Source organism: Globicephala melas, chromosome 2, assembly GCF_963455315.2.
Source record: "Globicephala melas chromosome 2, mGloMel1.2, whole genome shotgun sequence".
Classification (NCBI taxonomy): domain Eukaryota; kingdom Metazoa; phylum Chordata; class Mammalia; order Artiodactyla; family Delphinidae; genus Globicephala; species Globicephala melas.
In genome coordinates, this window is record NC_083315.2 from 102,231,283 (window position 1) to 102,254,391 (window position 23,109).

The window sequence follows — 23,109 nt, forward strand, 5'->3', positions numbered from 1 at the left end:
GGAATATAGAAAGTCATTGACTTCTCCTTGGAATAAAACCTCCTCCTATCTGAATATAAGAGACACAGAGAGATGAATGTCTATGACTTGTAGTCCTTAAATTAACAGTAAAAATGACACGTGTAGTGCTTTCCAGTTTTACAAGTTGTCTTCATACTTGCTATCATCTCTAACCCTCATAGCTTCATATGGTATATGTGACAGGTCAGACTTCTGAAGCATTTCCTCTGTCCACCAGATCTTTATAATTTTCCTGGGAGCTCTTACCTCCAAGAATCTTAATCTTTTCCATTTTGTTCATAGGTGCTTGTTCTTTTAATTTGTCCATCCATGTCCAAAACCGAATCTCCTCAGAAAAAGGTACCCATTTTAGAACACAACAGCTGTGACAGCATAACCAGGGAGGGAACCCACTGGTCCTACGATAGACTTAAGAGATAAGCTAGGTTGACGGTACCTAGAACAGGTGACCTAGAAGAATGATGGAATGGCCTGTTAAAGGCTCAGCTAAGAAACGAGCTCAGGGGCAACACCATTAGTGTTGGAATGCTATTCCAGGTTGGAATGCTATTCCAGGAAGGGATAATATTCATTAAATCAATGTCTGATGTATGGTGCTGTGGCACCCTAGCTAAAATACACAAGTTTAGAAACCAAGAAATGGAAGCAGAACAGACTCTTCTCCTGTCACTCCCTGTAACCCACCTTCAGAATTTGTGTTTGCCTTTTCTCATAGTCCTAGGCTCTGCTGGATTAGAGGTCCTGGTTCCCTGAGGAAGAATGCTTCCACCAACGGATTCAGTAAGGGCCCCACTGAACCTGCAGCTATGACCGCCACCTAGATAACTAGGTGACCTAGTTGAACTCCTTGTGCCAGAGGTCCAGCAGACAAAGATAGGATTTATTAGATGGGGGCATAATTGACCCAATTATCATGGGGTACCAGATTGTTACTACACAGTGAGAGCAAGAAGAAATATGTTTGGAATGTAAGCGTTTCACATGGGGTATTTCCATGCCCAGTAAAAAGAGCAAGTGGCAACTGTGGCAACAAGGCCTAAAAAGGACAAAGTGACAAAGAATTGAGACCTCTCAGCAATGAGGGTCTGGGTCACCCCACCAGGCAAGAATCTAAGTTCGCCAAAGTGGTATCCAATATAAGGAAGTCTGGAGGGTACAGTGGAGGAGGGAAAAGATGAGTATCAGTTATAGACTTGGTACCAATTAAAGGAGCGGGGCCTGAAGCTCAGGTTATGCAACCTCCTGTATTAAGTGTTTTAGATGGACTGTAGCCAGCCACAATCTTGAAGACTCAGAGACACAGTGAAAATAACATAAGACAAGCACGCACCTGAGTAGTGCGAAGAGAGCCCTATAACAAATATCTCATGTGCCTGTTGTCACGTCCAAATGCCTAGGGTTGAATTTATCAATGGCTGTGATAGACAATTCTTGGACGCTCGGACTCGTCTCAAGCTGATAACATCCAACATTAAGCATGCACTGTGCATTATTTTTACTTCCTACCCCAGGGCTTTCTCTGACTCCTTGGGAGCTCATTCAGCCCATGGGCAAGCACAGCCTGAAAGTATAGGGGAATTACAAATATCATACAAGAGAACTCCTGTAAGGTTAACAGCTGATTTCTCAGCAGAAACTCCATAAGCCAGAAGGGAGTGGCACAATATATTTAAAGTGATGAAAGGGAAGATCCTACAGCCAAGTTTACTCTATCCAGCAAGGATCTCATTCAGATTTGATGGAGAAATCAAAAGTTTTACAGACAAGCAAAAGCTAAGAGAACTCAGCACCACCAATCCAGCTCTAGAACAAATGCGAAAGGAACTTCTCTAAGTGGGAAACACAAGAGAAGAAAAGGACCTACAAAAACAAACCCACAACTATTAAGAAAATGGGAATAGGAACATATATATCCATAATTACCTTAAATGTGAATGGATTAAATGCCCCAACCAAAAGACACAGGCTAGCTGAATGGATACAAAAACAAGACCCATATATATGCTGTCTACAAGAGACCCACTTCAGACCTAGAGATACATACAGACTGAAAGTGAGGGGATGGAAAAAGATATTGAATGCAAATGGAAATCAAAAGAAAGTTGAGTAGCAATACTCATATCAGATAAATAGATCTCAGAATAAAGAATATTACAAGAGACAAGAAAAGACACTACATAATGATCAAGGGATCAATGCAAGAAGAAGATATAACAATTATAAATCTATATGCACCCAAAAGGGGAGCACCTCAATACATAAGGCAAATGCTAACAGCTATAAAAGAGGAAATCGACAGTAACACATTAATAGTGGGGGACTTTAACACCTCACTTACACCAATGGACAGATCATCCAGAGAGAATATTAATAAGGAAACACAAGCTTTAAATGACACAATAGACCAGGTAGATTTAATTGATATTTACAGGACATTCCATCCAAAAACAGCACATTACACTTTCTTCTCAAGTGCACACGGAACATTCTCCAGGACAGACCACATCTTGGGTCACAAATCAAGCCTCAGTAAATTTAAGAAAATTAAAATTATATCAAGCTTCTTTTCCGACCACAACGCTATGAGATTAGAAATAAATTACAGGGAATAAAATGTAAAAAAACACAAACACATGGAGGTTAAACAATAAGTGACTAATTAACCAAGAGATCACTGTAGAAATCAAAGAAGAAATGAAAAAATACCAAGAAACAAGTGACAATGAAAACACAATGATCCAAAACCTATGGGATGAAGCAAACGCAGTTCTAAGAGGGAAGTTTAAAGCAATACAATCCTACCTCAAGAAACAAGAAACATCTCAAATAAACAGTCTAACCTTACACCTAAAGGAACTAGAGAAAGAACAAACAAAACCCAACGTTGGTAGAAGGAAGGAAATCATAAAGATCAGAGAGGAAATAAATGAAATAGAAACAAAGAAAAAAGTAGCAAAGATCAATAAAACTAAAAGCTGGATCTTTGAGAAGATAAACAAAATTGATAAACATTTAGCCAGACTCATCAAGAAAAAGAGGGAGAGGACTCAAATCAATAAAATTAGAAATGAAAAAGGAGAAGTTACAATGGACACCCCAGAAATACAAGGCATCATAAGAGACAGAAATACAAGGCATCATAAGAGTCAGCCAGGAAGAAACAGAAAATATAAACAGACCAATCACAAATAATGAAATTGAAACTGTGATTAAAAATCTTCCAAGAAACAAAAGTCCAGGACCAGATGGCTTCACAGGTGAATTCTATAAAACATTTAGAGAAAAGCTAACACCCATCCTTCTCAAACTCTTCCAAAAATTTGCAGAGGAAGGAACACTCCAAAACTCATTCTACGAGGCCACCATCACGCTGATACCAAAACCAGACAGAGATACTACAAAAATGAAAATTACAGACCAATATCACTGATGAATACAGATGCAAAAATCCTCAACAAAATACTAGCAAACAGAATCCAACAATACATTAAAAGGATCATACACCGTGATCAAGTGGGATTTATCCCAGGGATGCAAGTATTCTTCCATATACACAAATCAATCAGTGTGATACACCATATTAATAAATTGAAGAATAAAAACCATATGATCCTCTCAATAGATGCAGAAAAAGCTTTTGACAAAATTCAACACTAATTTATGATAAAAACTCTCCAGAAAGTGGGTACAGAGGGAACATACCTCAACATCATAAAGGCCATATACGACAAACCCACAGCAAACATCACTCTCAATGGTGAAAAACTGAAAGCATTTCCTCTACGATCAGGAACAATACAAGGATGTCCACTCTCGCCACTTTTATTCAACATAGTTTTGGAAGTCCTAGCCACTGAGATCAGAGAAGAAAAAGAAATAAAAGGAATCCAAATTGGAAAAGAAGAAGTAAATCTGTCACTGTTTGCAGATGACATGCTACTATACATAGATAATCTTAAAGATGTCACTAGAAAACTACTGGAGCTAATCAGTGAATTGGGTTTAGTTGCAGGATACAAAATTAATGCATAGAAATGTCTTGCATTCCTACACATTAACAGCAAAAGGTCAGAAAGAGATATTAAGGAAACAATCCCATTTAACATCACATCAAAAAGAATAAAACACTTAGGAACAAACCTACCTAAGGAGACAAAAGACCTGTACTCAGAAAACTGTAAGATACTGATGAAAAAATCCATGATGACACAAACAAACGGAGATATATACCATGTTCTTGGATTGGAAAAATCAATATTGTGAAAATGACTATACTACCCAAAGCTTGATATCTGTAGATTCAGTGCAATCCCTATCAAACTACCAATGGCATTTTTCACAGAACTAAAACAAAAACTTTCACAATTTGTATAGAAACACAGAAGACCCTGAATAGCCAAAGCAATCTTGAGAAAGAAAAATGGGGTGGAAGAATCAGGCTTCCTTACTTCAGACTATACTACAAAGCTACAGTAATCAAGACAGTATGGTAGTGGCACTAAAACAGAAATATAGATCAATGGAACAGGATAGAAAGCCCACAGATAAACTCATGCATCTATGGTCAACTAATCTATGATGAACGAGGCAAGGATATACATTGGAGAAGACAGTCTCTTCAATAAGTGGTGCTGGGAAAACTGGACAGCTACATGTAAAAGAATGAAATTAGAACACTCCCTAACCATACACAAAAATGAACTCAAAATGGATTAAAGACCTAAATGTAAGACCAGACAATATAAAACTCTTAGAGGAAAACATAGGAAGAACACTCTTTGACATAAACAACAACAAGATCTTTTTTGACTCACCTCCTAGAGTAATGGAAATAAAAACAAAAATAAACAAATGGGACCTAATGAAACTTAAAAGCTTTTACACAGCAAAGGAAACTATAAACAAGATGAAAAGACAACCCTCAGAATGGGAGAAAAAATTTGCAAACGAATCAATGCACAAAGGATTAATCTAAAAAATATATAAACAGCTCATGTAGCTCAATATTAAAAAAACAAGCAACCCAATCCAAAAATGGGCAGAAGACCTAAATAGTCATTTCTAAAAAGAAGACATGCTGATGGCCAAGAAGCACATGAAAAGCTGCTCAACATCACTAATTATTAGAGAAATGCAAATCAAAACTACAATGAGGTATCACCTCACACTGGTTGGAATGGGCATTGTCAGAAAACCTACAACAACAAATTCTGGACAGGGTGTGGAGAAAAGGGAACCCTCTTGTACTGCTGGTGGGAATATATATTGATACAGCCACAATGGAGAACAGTATGGAGGTTCCTTAAAATCTAAAAGTAGAACTACCATACGACTCAGCAATCCCTCTACTGGGCATATACCCAAAGAAAACCATAATTCAAAAATACACATGCACCCCAATGTTCATTGCAGCACTGTTTACAAAAGCCAGGTCATGGAAGCAACCTAAATGCCCATTGACAGACGAATGGATAAAGAAGATGTAGTACATATATACAATGGAATATTACTCAGCCATAAAGAGGAACGAAATTGGGTCATTTGTAGAGACGTGTATGGACCTAGAGACTGTCATACAGAGTGAAGTAAGTCAGAAAGAGAAAAACAAATATCATATATTAACTCATATATGTGGGATCTAGAAAAATGGTACAGATGAATTGGTTTGCAAGGCAGGAATAGAGGCACAATGTAGAGAACAAATATATGGACACCAAGGGGGGAAAGCGGGGTGGGAGGGGGTGGTGGTGGGATGAATTGGAAGATTGCGACTGACACATATATACTAATATGTATAAAATGGATACCTAATAAGAACCTGCTGTATAAAAAATAAAATAAAAGAAGGTGTTTCAAGAACCAAGACACCTAAGTAAGGTCACCTATCCCTCATAAGGCTAAAGGTGTAAGGCTGCTGTTATCTAAGTACGGTTCATGGGCCCAAAGGAGGCCTTTTCAGGGTGGTTTACCAAACCCGGTAAGTTTTCTCTCTTTTGTTGCAGATTAGTACTCCGCACAGGATTCACAGTGACCCCCCTGTCATTATCTCTCTCTCTCTCTTTTTGTAGACGTCCCTCCTCTCTGGTACACTGGTCCACAAATTCTAGGTGCTTCAAGATCCCCAATCTCCTATTCCGTCTCAATCTCACGGTGAGACAGCTGGGCTATTTTTGGTAAATCCCTCCTGCACTGGTGCCGAGAAGCTGCCTCCATGAAGTAAGCTGGGCAATGTTTGGGCTCACCTCATCTGTTTTCCTTATCTCTGTGCTACCTGTAGTCCAATGTCTAAAAGTTGTTTCATATAGTTTGTCCAGTTTTCCATTTGGAAGGAAGGTCAACTCTACCTTTGTCAGTGAAGAAGTTACAGTAATTTGTTTTTATTGTATTTTACAAATATGTCATTTCGTGATGGATAGGGAAAAAATCCTTTTTAACCAACCACACATTATTTGAGACCTGCCTTAGGTAATGTTTCCTCTGTGGCATGCTGCATGAGTCTTGGGGATGAGTAAGTAATTCAGGCAAAGGATTTGGGGAGATTAGGGAGCACTTTCTAGGCAGATGAATCCCTGTTTTACCCATGGGATTCATGGAGACATATGCAAGGAAGAGACCTCTGACTATTCCAGTTAAAAATTCTGCCTGGGATTATTTGGGTAGCTAGAGATACTTGTACCATGAAGAAAATGATGGAAGCAACACCTGAATATTTCCCTAAGCATGCTCGTATTTAGAGCTCTCTTCTGAGTCCTGTCCCATTCTCCTTTATCTATGCCTCAAGCTATTAATATTTTATCAGGAGAAAGAGGTCAGATATAGCTGTGGTGCAATTTTCAGGATGAACACCAGAGGGCGGGGTTTCCTACAAATGTGGTTCCTCTTTTTATTCAGGTGCTGGTTTGACTTGTTTACTTTGTAGCCACAAAACGTTACTGTTGCTGTGCAGAAACGGGCTCTCAGTTTCTAAGTGAGGAGTTTCTATAATATTCAGCTGCAAACTAGCCCCATTAGATTTGGTGTATTCTAGGGAGCAAGGACCGCTGCCGACATGTTTTCTGCCACTCATTCTGTTCTTGTGATCTTCTTAATATTCAGTAAGTAACATTTTATCCTAAATGTTCATGATTTTTCATTTTCCTATAATTATAGGTAACTAATAGTTCTCTTCTCTGGCTGAAAACTCTCCTTCTGTCCATTTATAACATAAAAAAGTGATTCTCTTCTAGGAGGGACCAATGGAGACTCAGTGAACCAGACAGAAGGCCCAGTGACTGTCTCAGAGGGGGCGCCTAGGACCCTGCACTGCACTTACCAGACCTCTGATTCAAATCCCTATCTTTTCTGGTACGTCCAGTATCTCAACAAAGCTCCGCAACTCCTCCTGAAGGGCTCGAAGGCAAACCAGAGGGCAGAGCATCAAGGTTTTCAGGCCACTCTTGTTACGAGTGACAGCTCCTTCCACTTGCAGAAACTCTCAGTGCAAGCATCAGACTCGGCTGTGTACTACTGTGCTCTGAGCGACACGGTGAGAGGGGCTGCAGGGGGAGCTGAACACAAACCCAAGGGGAGCAGGAGGGCTGAAGTGAGCAGCCTTGGGAGGAGGAGGTATATTCTCTCCTTGGGCAGTGTTTAGTTTATTTAGAGCTTTACAGGAAAATAAATCAAGTTCAGATCTAATTCCTAGAAACCCAGGAGGTTGGGACTTGTTCTTCAGGGAGAATAGGGTGGATGTCAGTCTTAAAGAAGACCCAAGCGATGATCCCCAGAAGCGTCCGTGTTCAGCCAGAAAGACTCCTCCCTTATGTAGACTGACTTTCAAAAACATCTATTTTCTCTTAATGTAAGATGGATGTTAGATGTCACGATATTAATATATTCATTTAGGGGAGAGAAAAGGAATAGATGACTAAAAGCTGCATCAGCTGAATCACAATCATAAATCAGCACAGGGATGCCAAGCAAATCATACACAAATTTTCACGCGGCTGAGACGTAATGCTGTTGAGGCGCTGCTCTCAGTGAAATGAGCCAGAGCTGCTGCAGCAGTGGGATGAAAAGGCATTTGTGATTTTTGAATGGCTACATTTTTGATATAAGGAACTAGGAATGCATGGTCTGGTGATTTTGCCTTCATTTTGACTATAGGATGGGATACTTGAAAGCAAGGTGTTTCTAGCACAGACTGACTATTGATTGGCATTAGACACGTACAGCTGGACAAATTTTGTCCACCAGGAAACTTGCTGTGATAGCATTAAGCAGACAAGGAACTTTATCCAATGTAAATTTCCCCAGGAACCAATGCCTTGGAGTGAAGGAAGAAAAGTTATGATGACTGAGGGTAAATAGTTTGACCTTCCTGTCCGGAAGAAGAATCTGTGAGCTTATTTCACTGTAGATTTTGGGTGCAGGCCAAAAAAAAAAAAAAAGCCATACAAAAACATGGATGACTATTTGTTCTCAGAAGTCACCATAATCATAACAAATTGTATTGCTCATAAAACTTATGTCTATCCTAGATGCATTGGCTGCATATGGCAAATGACTGCAGCACTGATATAATTGTTGTCAACTTAATTACAATAAAGTCTAAATAGGCAGGTTAGATTCACCAACCAGGTCAACAAGCCATGACGTGCCACAGGCAAACTGATAGCAGCAAGTTACATTTCCTGTTCTGGTGCAGAAGCATCTCACACTTCAGTACTTGTGCACGTGCCCTGTCAGGCACAGGGCAGGCATTTAGACCTGAATTTGAGACAGAACACAGCACATTTCACTCAGAGGAAGAGCTTCCAACATGGGGTTCCCTGGCCTGGTGAGAGTTGTCATAGCCTCCGTCCGCCTTGGTAAGGCTGGTAAGGATGGCCACAAACAGACTCAGCTCCACTCAGCTCCCATATTTGGGGGTAGGGCAGGTTATTATTGTCTGGTGGTGTGTAGGAGAGTTGAGTAATGGGTAGAGGAATTAGAAGTCTTAGTCCTATGTTTGTCCCTTGTAGCCCTCGGGGTTCCACCAGGAGAATCAGCCTAATTCTTTCTCTCTGTCTCTCTGTCTGTCTCTCTCCATTATATATTATATATATAAATTGTTTTCTTCTCCCCAGGATCCATCACAGCCCAGAAAGTCACTCAAGACTAGCCAGGGGCTTCCCTGGTGGTACAGTGGCTGAGAATCTGCCTGCTACTACAGGGGACACGGGTTCGAGCCCTGGTCTAGGAGGATCCCACATGCCGCGGAGCAACTACTGAGCCTCCGCGTCTGGAGCCTGTTCTCCACAACAAGAGAGGCCGCGATAGTGAGGGGCCTGCACACCGCGATGAAGAGTGGCCCTCGCTTGCCACAACTAAAGAAAGTCCTTGCACAGAAACGAAGACCCAACACAGCAAAAATAAATAAATTAATTACTAAACTCCTACCCCCAACATCTTCTTAAAAAACAAAAAAAGAATTGAAAAAATAAAGGACCAGCCAGAAATTTCTATGCTGGAGAAGAAGGATGTAACCTTGGATTGTGTCTATGAAGCTAGTAGTTATAGTTATTATTTATTCTGGTACAAACAAACACCAAGTGGGGAAATGATTTTCCTTATTCATCAGGAGTCTTACAATGAGTGAATATAACAGAGGGTTGGTAGTTTTTGGACTTCCAGAAAACGGCCAGTTCCATCAGCCTTACCATCACACCGTTGCAGCTTGGGGACTCAGCGGTGTATTTCTGTGCTCTGAGAGACCACAGTGATGCAGGTCCCTGTGGGAACCCACAGAAACCTCAGATCTCAACGTGAGGTGTCCCCCAGCTATGAAAACCTTAGTGAGATTCTCGGTAAGGACAGGAGAAGGCAGCGGCCATGTCAGCAAGGCAGGGGAGTTAGAAGTGGAAACCTCGCTCTAAGGTAAATGCTATCTCTCTGCCTCAGAGAACATATCTAAAAGTGTCATTCATCAAAAGCATCTTTATCTTCAATTCTTCATCTTGAAGTAGATCATTTGCCAAAAAAATTTTAAACTTTTTTATGGTGATTATATTAAAGCAAGTGATTTGGTTTAAAAAAATTCAGTAATATTTGGCCAAATCTGCACCTGAATTGTTAGACTTTTAGGTTCACTGCACAAATATTCATGCATTGCTGACTAAGTCTTGTCATTATGTTAGATCTGAAGTATCTGTTAAATGGCACTTCTTGGACTCTCCCTGTCCCATTGTCTCATGCTGTGCCATGAATGACCTGGAATGATGTACACAGAATAAATGTCACCACAAGTCTTGACACCAAGGAGGAATGAAGGTCTTCAGTTTGCTCAGAACCAGCCCCATTACCTGATCACATTCTCTATATGCAAGTTTAATGCAGATAAAATAGAATATCCAAAGAAGTAATACTCAAAACAAAACAGAACAACTCAAAAATTCTACTAGTCAGGAAAAACTCTGCTACAGAATCACATCTTATAGGATGTTTTCCATTCTGCGTTTTTACCCAACAGTATATTGTGGAATTATTATTTGCACAGCATTATTTACAGATCAAAATCACACATTCTAATGGCGATATTCTAGTGTATGATTTTTTTTTAAGAAGATGTTGGGGGTAGGAGTTTATTAATTAATGTATTTATTTTTGCTGTGTTGGGTCTTCGTTTCTGTGCGAGGGCTTTCTCCAGTTGTGGCAAGCGGTGGCCACTCTTCATTGTGGTACGCGGGCCTATCACTATCACGGCCTCTCCTGTTGCGGAGCACAGGCTCCAGATGCGCAGGCTCAGTAGTTGTGGCTCACGGGCCTAGTTGCTCCGCGGCATGTGGGATCCTCCCAGACCAGGGCTCGAACCCGTGTCCTCTGCATTAGCAGGCAGATTCTCAACCACTGCGCCACCAGGGAAGCCCCCAATGTATGATTTTATAATACTTTTTTGGCAAATTCCATCTTACTAGTTTTTTAGATTGTTTTACTCACAGTAACAAATAATGCTGGAATGAACACACGGGTATTTGATGATTTCCTTGACAATTCCCAGGAGGTGAAGAGGAATTTACCTTTAGTCTTTCTGGTATGGGCTCCCTGATCATTTCTGTGACCCTGGAGTATAGCACATTTTCACTCTACAACTACTAAACACTCATATTTTGCCTGTTACAGAAAATTCTCTTACATCAAGGCTTTGCTTTACAGTTTAGCTCCTAATGACTCCAGATGGCCTCAATTTCAGACAATTCTGTACCACATATGTTCAGAGTAGCTGTAATATAACATCTGAAAGAGTAATGTCTCTGTGCTATTGTGTGGTGATATTAGGTGGCAATTAACCTGGTGGATATGTTTTCATCTGGAATTCCAAAAAGAAAGATATTCTTCCTTGTGTAAGGATTTTCTATCCCTACTATACAAAAAACAATGATCCCAATACAGAACGACTTTCCAGAAGAGAAAGCATAAGTGTGTGTGTGTGCGTGTGTGTTTGTGTTTGTGTGTTTGCGTGTGTGTGTGTGTGTGTGTGTGTGTGTGTGTGTGTCGGGGAGAAGGAGAGAGAGAGAGAGAGAGAACATGATAGACGTATGTAGCCAAGTCATGAAGTAATTAACTAAACAGTTAAATTTCGTAAAACGTATTCGAAGTAAGCAAAGTATTTCAGAGACGACTTTTAATGAAGAAAATAGACGTAAGTAGGTTACAAGGGAATAAATCAAAGATTTGAAGCAGGAAAAATGTATCTTAGAATCTGGTGCAGGAAGCGGTATTGGCGAGAGGTACTCAAAGGAGGATTCCCAAAAGTTAGCAAAAATTTTTAAAAACACCAGACCGAAAATAATCAATGACCTATCTTCTTTAACAATTATTTCAATCTATTTGTACTTTGAAAGTCTGAGAAATCTTCTAAAATGTTTTGGATAACATGCATACCAGCTCAAACTGGAGCCCTTGTAAAATCACGGTCACTAGTCTCTACTTGATCCCTAACATCCCCCAAATCATATCCCGTCTCCTTAATCAATGAGCTGTCTAATCAGAATCGCCTTTTAAAATTTTCCTGATTGTCACATAACTCTAATTTTTCTAATATCTCCATCAGATTATTTTGCCAATAAATAAGTAAATGCCATCTGGGAAGGAATGCATTAACAGTGTGCCTGTAACTTGTTTTCTGCTTCCTCTGAGGTCACCTGAGGCCTTTGGGGTTTCCTGAGCTGACCTCTTTGTGGACACAGTAATCTCATTTATACTTGAAAAGTAAAGAGGAGTTTTTAGGAGTTGTTCCGTACTAAGTTCTTTTCCAGAATGACCTTAGCAGGACACCCAGGGTATTTCTAGATTATTCATTGCAAATAAACTAAAATTTATGGACATGGGATATATCTGATTGGAAAACGGCAGTCAACTAATGTTGGATCTCTTGTACGTGATTAGAAAAACCTGAAAGACCCCAAACCTCAATGACTTCCCTGTTGCAACCTGTGTTGCTATAGTTGATGCTTGTCATACTGAACCCCAAGTCTGTCCTGGTGTTAAAAAAGGGACTTTGTGAAGCTTCATTTGAACAATTCATGAGCTCCCAGAGACTGAAGCTGGGTCTGCTGCTCTTTCTTGCTTGGTTTTGCTCTTCAGAAGCCCTGTTTTATCCCCTTCAGGTCACTACCATCCTTCCAAAGAAACCACAGTCCCATAGATAGATTGGTTTTGCCCATTTCTGAACATTATACAACTAAAATAATATAGTTTGGATTTTTTTTATCTGGATATTTTTCTTAATATCAGATTTCTAAGAGTCATCCAAGTTGTATTCAGTTTAGTTTATTCTCATTGCTGTATGAACATACCAGAATTTATTTAGCTACCTGCTTAACTGGTTCTTTGGATTTTTCCTGCCTTTGGCTGTTATCAATAGTGGTATTATGAATATTCTTATACACGTTCTTTGGTGAACATATTTACACACTGCTATTGGGCATATATATTCGAATTTCTGCATTAAAGGGTATACATATATCTGGCTTTAATTCCTCCACTAGCTAAGCCCTCAAAGAGTGCTAATAACCTCGGTGTTGTAAATCAACCGCAATTTCCAAACCTCATCATTGCTGACCTCTCAGAAACTTTAGACACATGAGTTGTGACCATTTACTCTTGCTTCAAATCCTCTCTTCCTTACAGAAAGTTTCTCTCTTTCTTAGAGAAACAGCTTCTTCTCTGACAAAACACTCTCTGAGGTTTGTACCTACTTCTTGGGCTGTTTCCTCTCTCACTCCCGCACAAACCTTCAGCTCCCTTCCAGTCGTTAACTATTGTGTGTCTGCAAGGTTTAGCTCTAGACTGTGTCCTCTCTTTGTGTTATTCTCTCTCTCTCTGACATTTTACTCATGTCTACATGACTCCGTGTCATACCTCATCATCTACTTTCTCTAGCTTCTCACTCAATTTAACAAGTATGAGCCACCTTTCTGTCACATATACACAGAGATAAAAATAACAGAGTAATCAGCATTCTGGCCATAAGTACAGTAAAGTGAGAGAAATTGTCATTGCCGCCTAGTGTGACCCTCTGAATCCTCCAAACTCCAGGGGATTCATTTCAAACTCTCTGAGCCAATCTTCTGAATCTCCTCTAACTTGGCTTGAGGAAGATTGAGGAAGACACACCATCACAGCTTCACTTCTGTTTGCTCTAACTCTTCAGTGAATTATCAGTTTTCTCATATATCATTACTCTGCATGATAGGCTAAGGAAAGTTGAACAAATGCACTTCATATATGTTTTGGAAGTGTACCCAAGCATGTATTGTGGACTCTCTCCATCGGTTCTCAGGTACTGAAGGCTCTCTTCCAAGTCCAAGACAAAAGGAAATGTTGCAATTAATATGTTTTTATAATCTACATCTATATCTATACTTATGTATAGACTTCTAAAATTCCTGCTATGCCTGTAACTGTGAGTTCCATACAGTCAGGAAACATGTATGTATTGTACATTACACAGTACATGGCACATAGTGGTTGCACATTAAATATTGGCTAACTGAAGAGTGAATTAATTGATAATATCAACAGATACAGAGCTTCTACCTTTTGGATGATGTTAGATAATTGTGTATCAATTAGTTCTTGTATTCGTCCAATTCTCATCACCATAAGGATACTTCTATTTCCATGTACCATAAATCCCCTTTCTGTTTGTACAGATTTTCGTCATATGGTACTATTTTCAGGTTTGCAATTAGATGGTCTCCCTCTTGTTGGCGTAGACAGAGCCATCTTCATCATCTGAGTGAGTCTATAGGAAGATGTATATCGAATTCATTTTCTTGTGGACTTGGAAGTCCCTCTTATCGGTGGGTCTTCCGGTTTCACCTGCTGATGACGTATTCCTGTATTATCTCTTTTCTGCTTTCTTCTCTAGGGCTTTTATCTTAGAATTTCGGCCTCAAATATTTATTTCCTGTGGCTAGAAATATGAGTCCTATAAAAGTAAGGGTGGTAGTGGGCAGAGAGTGGGGGAGTGGTCCAGGCCGAAAGAAAATCTCAGTTAACTTAGTTCTCTTTGAGTCTCAATACTTTTCCTTTCCATCCTAACTTCTAGGGCTCAAAGGAAATGACGTTTTTATAATAGGTGTTCTCCATACACTAGATGTTGCCCATGAGTACAATTGGATGGTGTCGAACTATCTGTTTCTGTTTATCTTTACCATTGCCATCACTTGTTCTGCTTCTTTGTATATTTTTAATTTCCAGTCTAGTGACCTAGTTTGGGGGTAGATATTCCTACCATTGGGAGTCCTAGCCTGAGACAAGAAAAATGTCTTGTCTGTTTTTATAATTTTCTGATTCTGGTTCCAAGGGCTGAATTATTTCAATCAAGAATCCTTTTAATTTCCTGGATTCTCAACCCTTAAGAAAACTTTTAGGAAGTATTATCCTCGATTGTAATATTGGTATTTTAAAAGTTCTCCTATGAGAGCAAAAATCAGGACTCTGCCTCTGGCACAGTAGAAAAAAGAATCACTACATCCTTGGGGAAATGAGCTATTTGACCTTGGAATGGTGACTGTGATAAAAGGTAGATGGAAGCATGTAATTTTAGCAAAAAGTAATAAGAGAAAGAGGCAATTCTTTTTCTTGTGACAATTTGTAGAGAATATTCTCTTTTTCAAGAAACACATGCTCAATTATAGGAAAGAAGTTAGAGCAAGGAAAAGACTCTCACTTTAGTTCACTTTGATGACTTAAATATTAATAGGCATTTTGTTTCTCAGAGAATTTTAAAGTTTAAAAGAATGTGAATTTTAGGAAAGACTACAGTTATCCTTGATCATAAGATAGATGTAACCATTTTCCAAATCTATACTAGAAGACATTGCCCTGTAATACGTGATAGATGATTTCAGAGGCTGATATGTTGAGAAGGGTTTGGGTTTGTACTATAGTTTTAACTTTACTTTTAATTTAGAGAAATCACAGTAAGTATAAAAAGGGAAGCTCACAGGCTCAAAGCATAAAAGTTTTTTTCAGTCTTCTATGAGAAGTGCTCAAGCTACATTTTGGTTATGTTGCTTTGAACTAGTTACTTGATAACAGCAAATACGTAAAGCTTAAGACAAAGATGATGACAGATTCCTCTTTTCTAAAAAACATCTTCTTAAAAATATACATTATAAAAATCAACTCAAAATGGATAATAGACTTAAATGTAAAATATAAACTATGAAACTTGAAAAAAAATAAGAGAAAATCTTCAGGACTGGAGCTAAGTAAATCTTAGATTTGACACCAAAAGCATGATACAGACACACACACACACACACACACACACACACACACACACACACACACGCACCCCTAACTGAATCAAATTTAAAAACTCTTCCTCTACAAAAGACCCTGTTAAGAATATGAAAGGATAAGCTACAGACTGGGGGTAAATATTTACAAACCATGTATCTGACACAGTACTTGTATCTAGAATATATAAAGAACTCTAAAAGCTAAATGGTATAGAAAATGAACAACCAATTAGAAATACGGGTGAAAGACTCAGATTGATATTTCACCAAAGAGGATATACAGATTGCAAATCAGCACATGAAAACATGCTCAACATCATTAGCCATCAGAGAAACGCAAATTAAAACCACAATGAAATATCACTATGCAACTATCAGTGGGGTAAAATAAAAAATAGTGACAACACCTAATTCTGGCAAACATGTGGGGAAAACTGGATCACTCATAAACTGCTGATGGGAATATAGAATGATACAGGCACTCTGGAAAATGGCCTGGCAATTTCTTATAAAACTAAACATGCAATGCAGACTTGGATACTTATCCTAGATAAATAGAAGATTTCATTTACATAAAAATCTGTACCTGAATATTCATAACAGCTTAATTCATAGCAGCCAAAATATGGAAACCTGATGTCCCTTAGTAGGTGACTGGTTAAACAAACTGTGGGACGTCCCTACCATGGAATACTACTCAGAATAAAAAGAAACAAACAGGTTGGATACACACTAATACCTGGACAAATCTCATGTTTTTACTACTCATTCTGAGTGAAAAACATCTCAATGCTTACTTCTATATAATTCCATTTATATAACATTATTAAAATAACAAAATCGTAGGGATGAAGAACAGGTTAGTGATTGTCAGGGGTTAATGACTAGGGAAGGGGTGGGTGTGGCTACAAAGGGGTGGCATGAGGAAGCCTTGTGGTTATGAAACAGCTGTGCATCTTGATTGTGGCAGTGAAGCTATACATGTGATATACATGAATGCATGAATCTGTACATGTGTAAAATTGCCTAAAATTACACACACACACAAATGGCTGCATGTAAACTGTGGAAATCTAATAAGCCCTGTGTGTTTTACTAATGTTAATTTCCTGGTTTAGAGACCCCTGGAGGACACAGGGTGAAGAGTACACAGAGCCTCCTTGTACATTTTTGGAAACTTCTATGAATCTATAATTATTTCAAATTAAAAATGGTTTTTAGAATTACAAAAAAATTTCATAAAAATCACAACTGTAAATCATCTCCTTGGTTTCATTACACATCACACATTCAGCTTCTGGGTTCTTTTAGAGTCTACCCTAGAAACAGCTGCTGCATTAATCCTGCAGTTATCTTTTTCACGTTCTTTCTGAGACACACATTCAGAAACAGAGAAACACAGCCTTTTAAATATGATTTGTAAGAGTCACAGTTTGCTAAGTGTGACTACAATAAATGAAATCAAAGGATGAGAAAATGGATACAAGTTAGTTTAATGACTTTTAGATCACTGAGAAATTATCAGATTTTCAAAGAAAACGTTAAAGAACAACAAACCCCATACCTACACTGTTAGTGCAATAATTCTGGGCAGCTTATTCTTTTCTAGTCCCTGAGTGGGTGAGGGATGAAGTGACATCAAAGCAGTGCGTCTGAGGGTTGATGTTCTTTTTATGGGTTCTAGCTAATGGGGGTAGAGTGTGCTCTACGGACAAGTCTGAGGAGAGCTTGTATAAATGGTGGTCAACTCTGCAACATCAACGCATGTTCAATGACAAAACCCAATGGAGTGGGGCTTCCGGGAAAATGGCGGATGAGTAACACGCGGAGATCACCTTCCTCCCCACAGATACACCAGAAATACATCTACACGGGGAACAACTCCTACAGAACACCTACTGAACGCCAGCAGAAGTCCTCAGACCTCCCAAAAGGCAAGAAACCCCCCACATACATGGGTAGGGCAAAAGAAACAAGAATAAACAGAGACAAAAGGATAGGGACGGGACCTGCACCAGTGGGAGGGAGCTGTGAAGGAGGAAACGTTTCCACACACTGGGAAGCCCCTTCGCGGGCGGAGACTGCGGGTGGCGGAGGGGGAAATCTTCGGAGCCACAGAGGAGAGCACAGCAACAGGGGTGCCGAGGGCAAAGCGGAGAGATTCCCGCACAGAGAGTCAGTGCCGACCGGCACTCACCTGGCCGAGAGGCTTGTCTGCTCACCCGTCGGGGCAGGCGGGGCTGGGAGCTGAGGCTCAGGCTTCGGTCGGAGCGCCGGGAGAGGACTGGGGTTGGTGGCGAGAACACAGCCTGCAGGGGTTAATGCGCCACGGCTAGCCAGGAGTGCGTCCGGGGAAAAGTCTGGACCTGCTGAAGAGGCAAGAGACTTTTTCTTCCCTCTTTGTTTCCTGGTGCACGAGGAGAGGGGATTAAGAGCGCTGCTTAAAGGAGCTCCAGAGACGGGCGCGAGCTGTGGCTAAAAGCGCAGACCCCAGAGACGGGCAGGAGACGCTAAGGCTGCTGCTGCCGCCACCAAGAAGCCTGTGTGCAAGCACAGGTCACTCTCCACACCCCCCTTCCGGGTAGCCTGTGCAGCCCGCCTTTCCCAGTGTCCCGGGATACAGGGACAACTCCCCCGGAAGAACGCACTGCGTGCCTCAGGCTGGTGCAACGTCACGTTGGCCTCTGCCGCCGCACGCTCGCCCCGCCCTCCGTGCCCCGCCCTCCGCCCCGCCTGAGTGAGCCAGAGCCCCCGAATCAGTGGCTCCTTTAACCCCGTCCTGTCTGAGCGAAGAACAGACGCCCTCCGGCGACCTACACGCAGGGGCAGGGCCAAATCCAAAGCTGAGCCCCTGGGAGCTGTGAGAACACAGAAGAGAAAGGGAAATCTCTCCCAGAAGCCTCAGAAGCAGCGGATTAAAGCTCCACAATCAACTTGACATACCCTGCATCTGTGGAATACATGAATAGACAACGAATCATCCCAAATTAAGGGATGTTTTCTGTTTTCCTTCCTTCTCTCCTTCCTCCCTCCCTCCCTTCTTTCTTTCTTTCTTTCTAATCCTACTAATTTCTACTTCTACTAATTATTTCTTTCTATTTCTTCTCCCTTTTATTCTGAGCCGTGCGGATGAAAGGCTCTTGGTGCTACAGCCAGGAGTCAGTGCTGTGCCTCTGAGGTGGGAGAGCCAACTTCAGGACACTGGTCCACAAGAGACCTCCCAGCTCCACATAATATCAAACGGCGAAAATCTCCCAGAGATCTCCATCTCAACACTAGCACCCAGCTTCACTCAACGACCAGCAAGCTACAGTGCTGGACATCCTATGCCAAACAACTAGCAAGACACGAACACAATCCCACCCATTAGCAGAGAGACTGCCTACAATCATAATAAGTACACAGACACCCCAAAACTCACCACCAGACGTGGACCTGCCCACCAGAAACACAAGATCCAGCCTCATCCACCAGAACACAGGCACTAGTCCCCTCCACCAGGAAGCCTACACAACCCACTGAGCCAACCTTAGCCACTGGGAACAGACACCAAAAACAACGGGAACTACAAACCATCAGCCTGCAAAAAGGAGACCCCAAACACAGTAAGATAAGCAAAATGAGAAGACAGAAAAACACACAGCAGATGAAGGAGCAAGATAAAAACCCACCAGACCTAACAAATGAAGAGGAAATAGGCAGTCTACCTAAAAAAGAATTCAGAATAATGATAGTAAAGATGATCCAAAATCTTGGAAATAGACAAAATGCAAGAAACATTTAACAAGGACCTAGAAGAACTAAAGATGAAACAAACAACGATGAACAGCACAATAAATGAAATTAAAAATACTCTAGATGGGATCAATAGCAGAATAACTGAGGCAGAAGAACAGATAAGTGACCTGGAAGATAAAATAGTGGAAATAACTACTGCAGAGAAGAATAAAGAAAAAAGAATGAAAAGAACTGGGAAAGTCTCCGAGACCTCTGGGACAACATTAAATGCACCAACATTTAAATTATAGGGATTCCAGAAGAAGAAGAGAAAAAGAAAGGGACTGAGAAAATATTTGAAGAGATTATAGATGAAAACTTCCCTAGTATGGAAAAGGAAATAGTTAATCAAGTCCAGGCAGCACAGAGAGTCCCATACAGGGTAAATCCAAAGAGAAACACACCAAGACACATACTAATCAAACTGTCAAAAATTAAATACAAAGAAAACATATTAAAAGCAGCAAGGGAAAAACAACAAATAACACACAAGGGAATCCCCATAAGGTTAAGAGCTGATCTTTCAGCAGAAACTCTGCAAGCCAGAAGGGACTGGCAGGACATATTTAAAGTGATGAAGGAGAAAAACCTGCAACCAAGATTACCCAGCAAGGATCTCATTCAGATGTGATGGAGAACTTAAAACGTTTACAGACAAGGAAAAGCTGAGAGTGTTCAGCACCACCAAACCAGCTTTACAACAACTGCTAAAGAAACTTCTCTAGGCAAGAAACACAAGAGAAGGAAAAGACCTACAATAACGAACCCAAAACAATTAAGAAAATGGGAATAGGAACATACATATCGATAATTACCTTAAATGTAAATGGACTAAATGCTCCCACCAAAAGACACAGATTGGCTGAATGGATACAAAAACAAGACCCATATATTTGCTGTCTACAATAGACCCACTTCAGACCTAGAGACACATACAGACTGAAAGTAAGAGGATGGAAAAAGATATTTCATGCAAATGGAAACCAAAAGCAAGCTGGAGTAGCAATTCTCATATCAGACAAAATAGACTTTAAAATAAAGACTATTAGAAGAGACAAAGAAGGACACTACATAATGATCAAGGGATCGATCCAAGAAGAAGATATAACAATTGTAAATATTTATGCACCCAACATAGGAGCACCTCAATACATAAGGCAAATAGTAACAGCTATAAAAGAGGAAATCGACAGTAACACATTCATAGTAGGGGGCTTTAACACCCCACTTTCGTCAATGGACAGATCATCCAAAATGAAAATAAATAATGAAACACAAGCTTTAAATGATACATTAAACAAGATGGACTTAATTGATATTTATAGGACATTCCATCCAAAAACAACAGAATACACATTTTTCTCAAGTTCTCATGGAACATTCTCCAGGATAGATCATATCTTGGGTCACAAATCAAGCCTTGGTAACTTTAAGAAAATTCAAATTGTATCAAGTATCTTTTCCGACCACAACGCTATGAGACTAGATATCAATTACAGGAAAAGATCTGTAAAAAATACAAACACATGGAGGATGAACAATACACTACTTAATAACGAAGTGATCACTGAAGAAATCAAAGAGGAAATAAAAAAAATTCCTAGAAACAAATGACAATGGAGACATGATGACCCAAAATCTATGGGATGCAGCAAAAGCAGTACTAAGAGGGAAGTTTATAGCAATACAATCCTACCTTAAGAAATAGGAAACATCTCGAATAAACAACCTAACCTTGCACCTAAAGCAATTAGAGAAAGAACAAACAACCCCAAAAGTTAGCAGAAGGAAAGAAATCATAAAAATCAAATCAGAAATAAATGAAAAAGAAATGAAGGAAACGATAGCAAAGATCAAAAGAACTAACAGCTGGTTTTTTGAGAAGATAAAGAAAATTGATAAACCATTAGCCAGACTCATCAAGAAAAAAAGGGAGAAGACTCAAATCAATAGAATTAGAAATGAAAAAGGAGAAGGAACAACTGACACTGCAGAAATACAAAAGATCATGAGAGATTACTACAAGCAACTCTATGCCAATAAAATGGACAACCTGGAAGAAATGGACAAATTCTTAGAAATGCACAACCTGCCAAGACTGAATCAGGAAGAAATAGAAAATATGAACAGACCAATCACAAGCACTGAAATTGAAACTGTGATTAAAAATCTTCCAACAAACAAAAGCCCAGGACCAGGTGGCTTCACAGGCGAATTCTACCAAACATTTAGAGAAGAGCTAACAGCTATCCTTCTCAAACGCTTGCAAAATATAGCAGAGGGAGGAACACTCCAAAACTCATTCTACGAGGCCACCATCACTCTGATACCAAAACCAGACAAGGATGTCACAAAGAAAGAAAACTACAGGCCAATATCACTGATGAACATAGATGCAAAAATTCTCAACAAAATACTAGCCAACAGAATCCAACAGCACATTAAAAGGATCATACACCATGATCAACTGGGATTTATTCCAGGAATGAAAGGATTCTTCAATATAGGCAAATCAATCAATGTGATACACCATATTAACAAACTGAAGGAGAAAAACCATATGATCATCTCAATAGATGCAGAGAAAGGTTTCAACACCCATTTATGATAAAAACCCTGCAGAAAGTAGGCATAGAGGGAACATTCCTCAACATAATAAAGGCCATATATGACAAACCCACAGCCAACATCATCCTCAATGGTGAAAAACTGAAAGCATTTCCACTAAAATCAGGAACAAGACAAGGTTGCCCACTCTCACCACTCTTATTCAACATAGTTTTGGAAGTTTTAGCCACAGCAATCAGAAAAGGAAAGGAAATAAAAGGAATCCAGGTCGGAAAAGAAGAAGTAAAGCTGTCACTGTTTGCAGATTACATGATACTATACATAGAGGATCCTAAAGATGCTACCAGAAAACTACTAGAGCTAATCAATGAATTTGGTAAAGTTACAGGATACAAAATTAATGCACAGAAATCTTTGGTATTCCTGTACACTAATGATGAAAAATCTGAAAGTGAAATCAGGAAAACACTCCCATTTACGACTGCAACAAAAAGAATAAATATCTGGGAATAAACCTACCTAAGGAGACAAAAGACCTGTATGCAGAAAATTATAAGATACTGATGGAAGAAATTATAGGTGATACAAATAGATGGAGAGATATACCATGTTCTTAGATTGGAAGAATCAACATTATGAAAATGACTCTACTACCCAAAGCAATCTACAGATTCAATGCAATCCCTATCAAACTACCACTGGGATTTTTCACAGAACTAGAACAAAAACTTTCACAATTTATATGGGAACACAAAAGACCCCGAGTAGCCAAAGCAATTTTGAGAATGAAAAACGGAGCTGGAGGAATCAGGCTCCCTGACTTCAGACTATACTACAAATCTATAGTAATCAAGACAGTATGGTACTGGCACAAAAACAGAAAGATCAATGGAACAGGATAGAAAGCCCAGAGATAAACCCACGCACATATGGTCACCTTATCTTTGATAAAGGAGGCAGGAATGTACAG

The 23,109-nt window shown here is 39.8% G+C and overlaps 1 long non-coding RNA gene across 2 annotated transcripts in view; it reads right to left on the bottom strand.

Annotated features, from left to right (window-relative positions):
- LOC138842556 (uncharacterized) overlaps positions 1-18,354 on the bottom strand; it is a 241,459-nt gene extending 223,105 nt beyond the window's left edge. For both annotated transcript variants that reach the window (XR_011377248.1, XR_011377249.1), the window contains exon 1: positions 17,992-18,354. This is a non-coding gene — a long non-coding RNA (uncharacterized lncRNA). The remainder of the gene's footprint in view (positions 1-17,991) is intronic.
- Between the last annotated feature and the right edge of the window lie 4,755 nt (positions 18,355-23,109).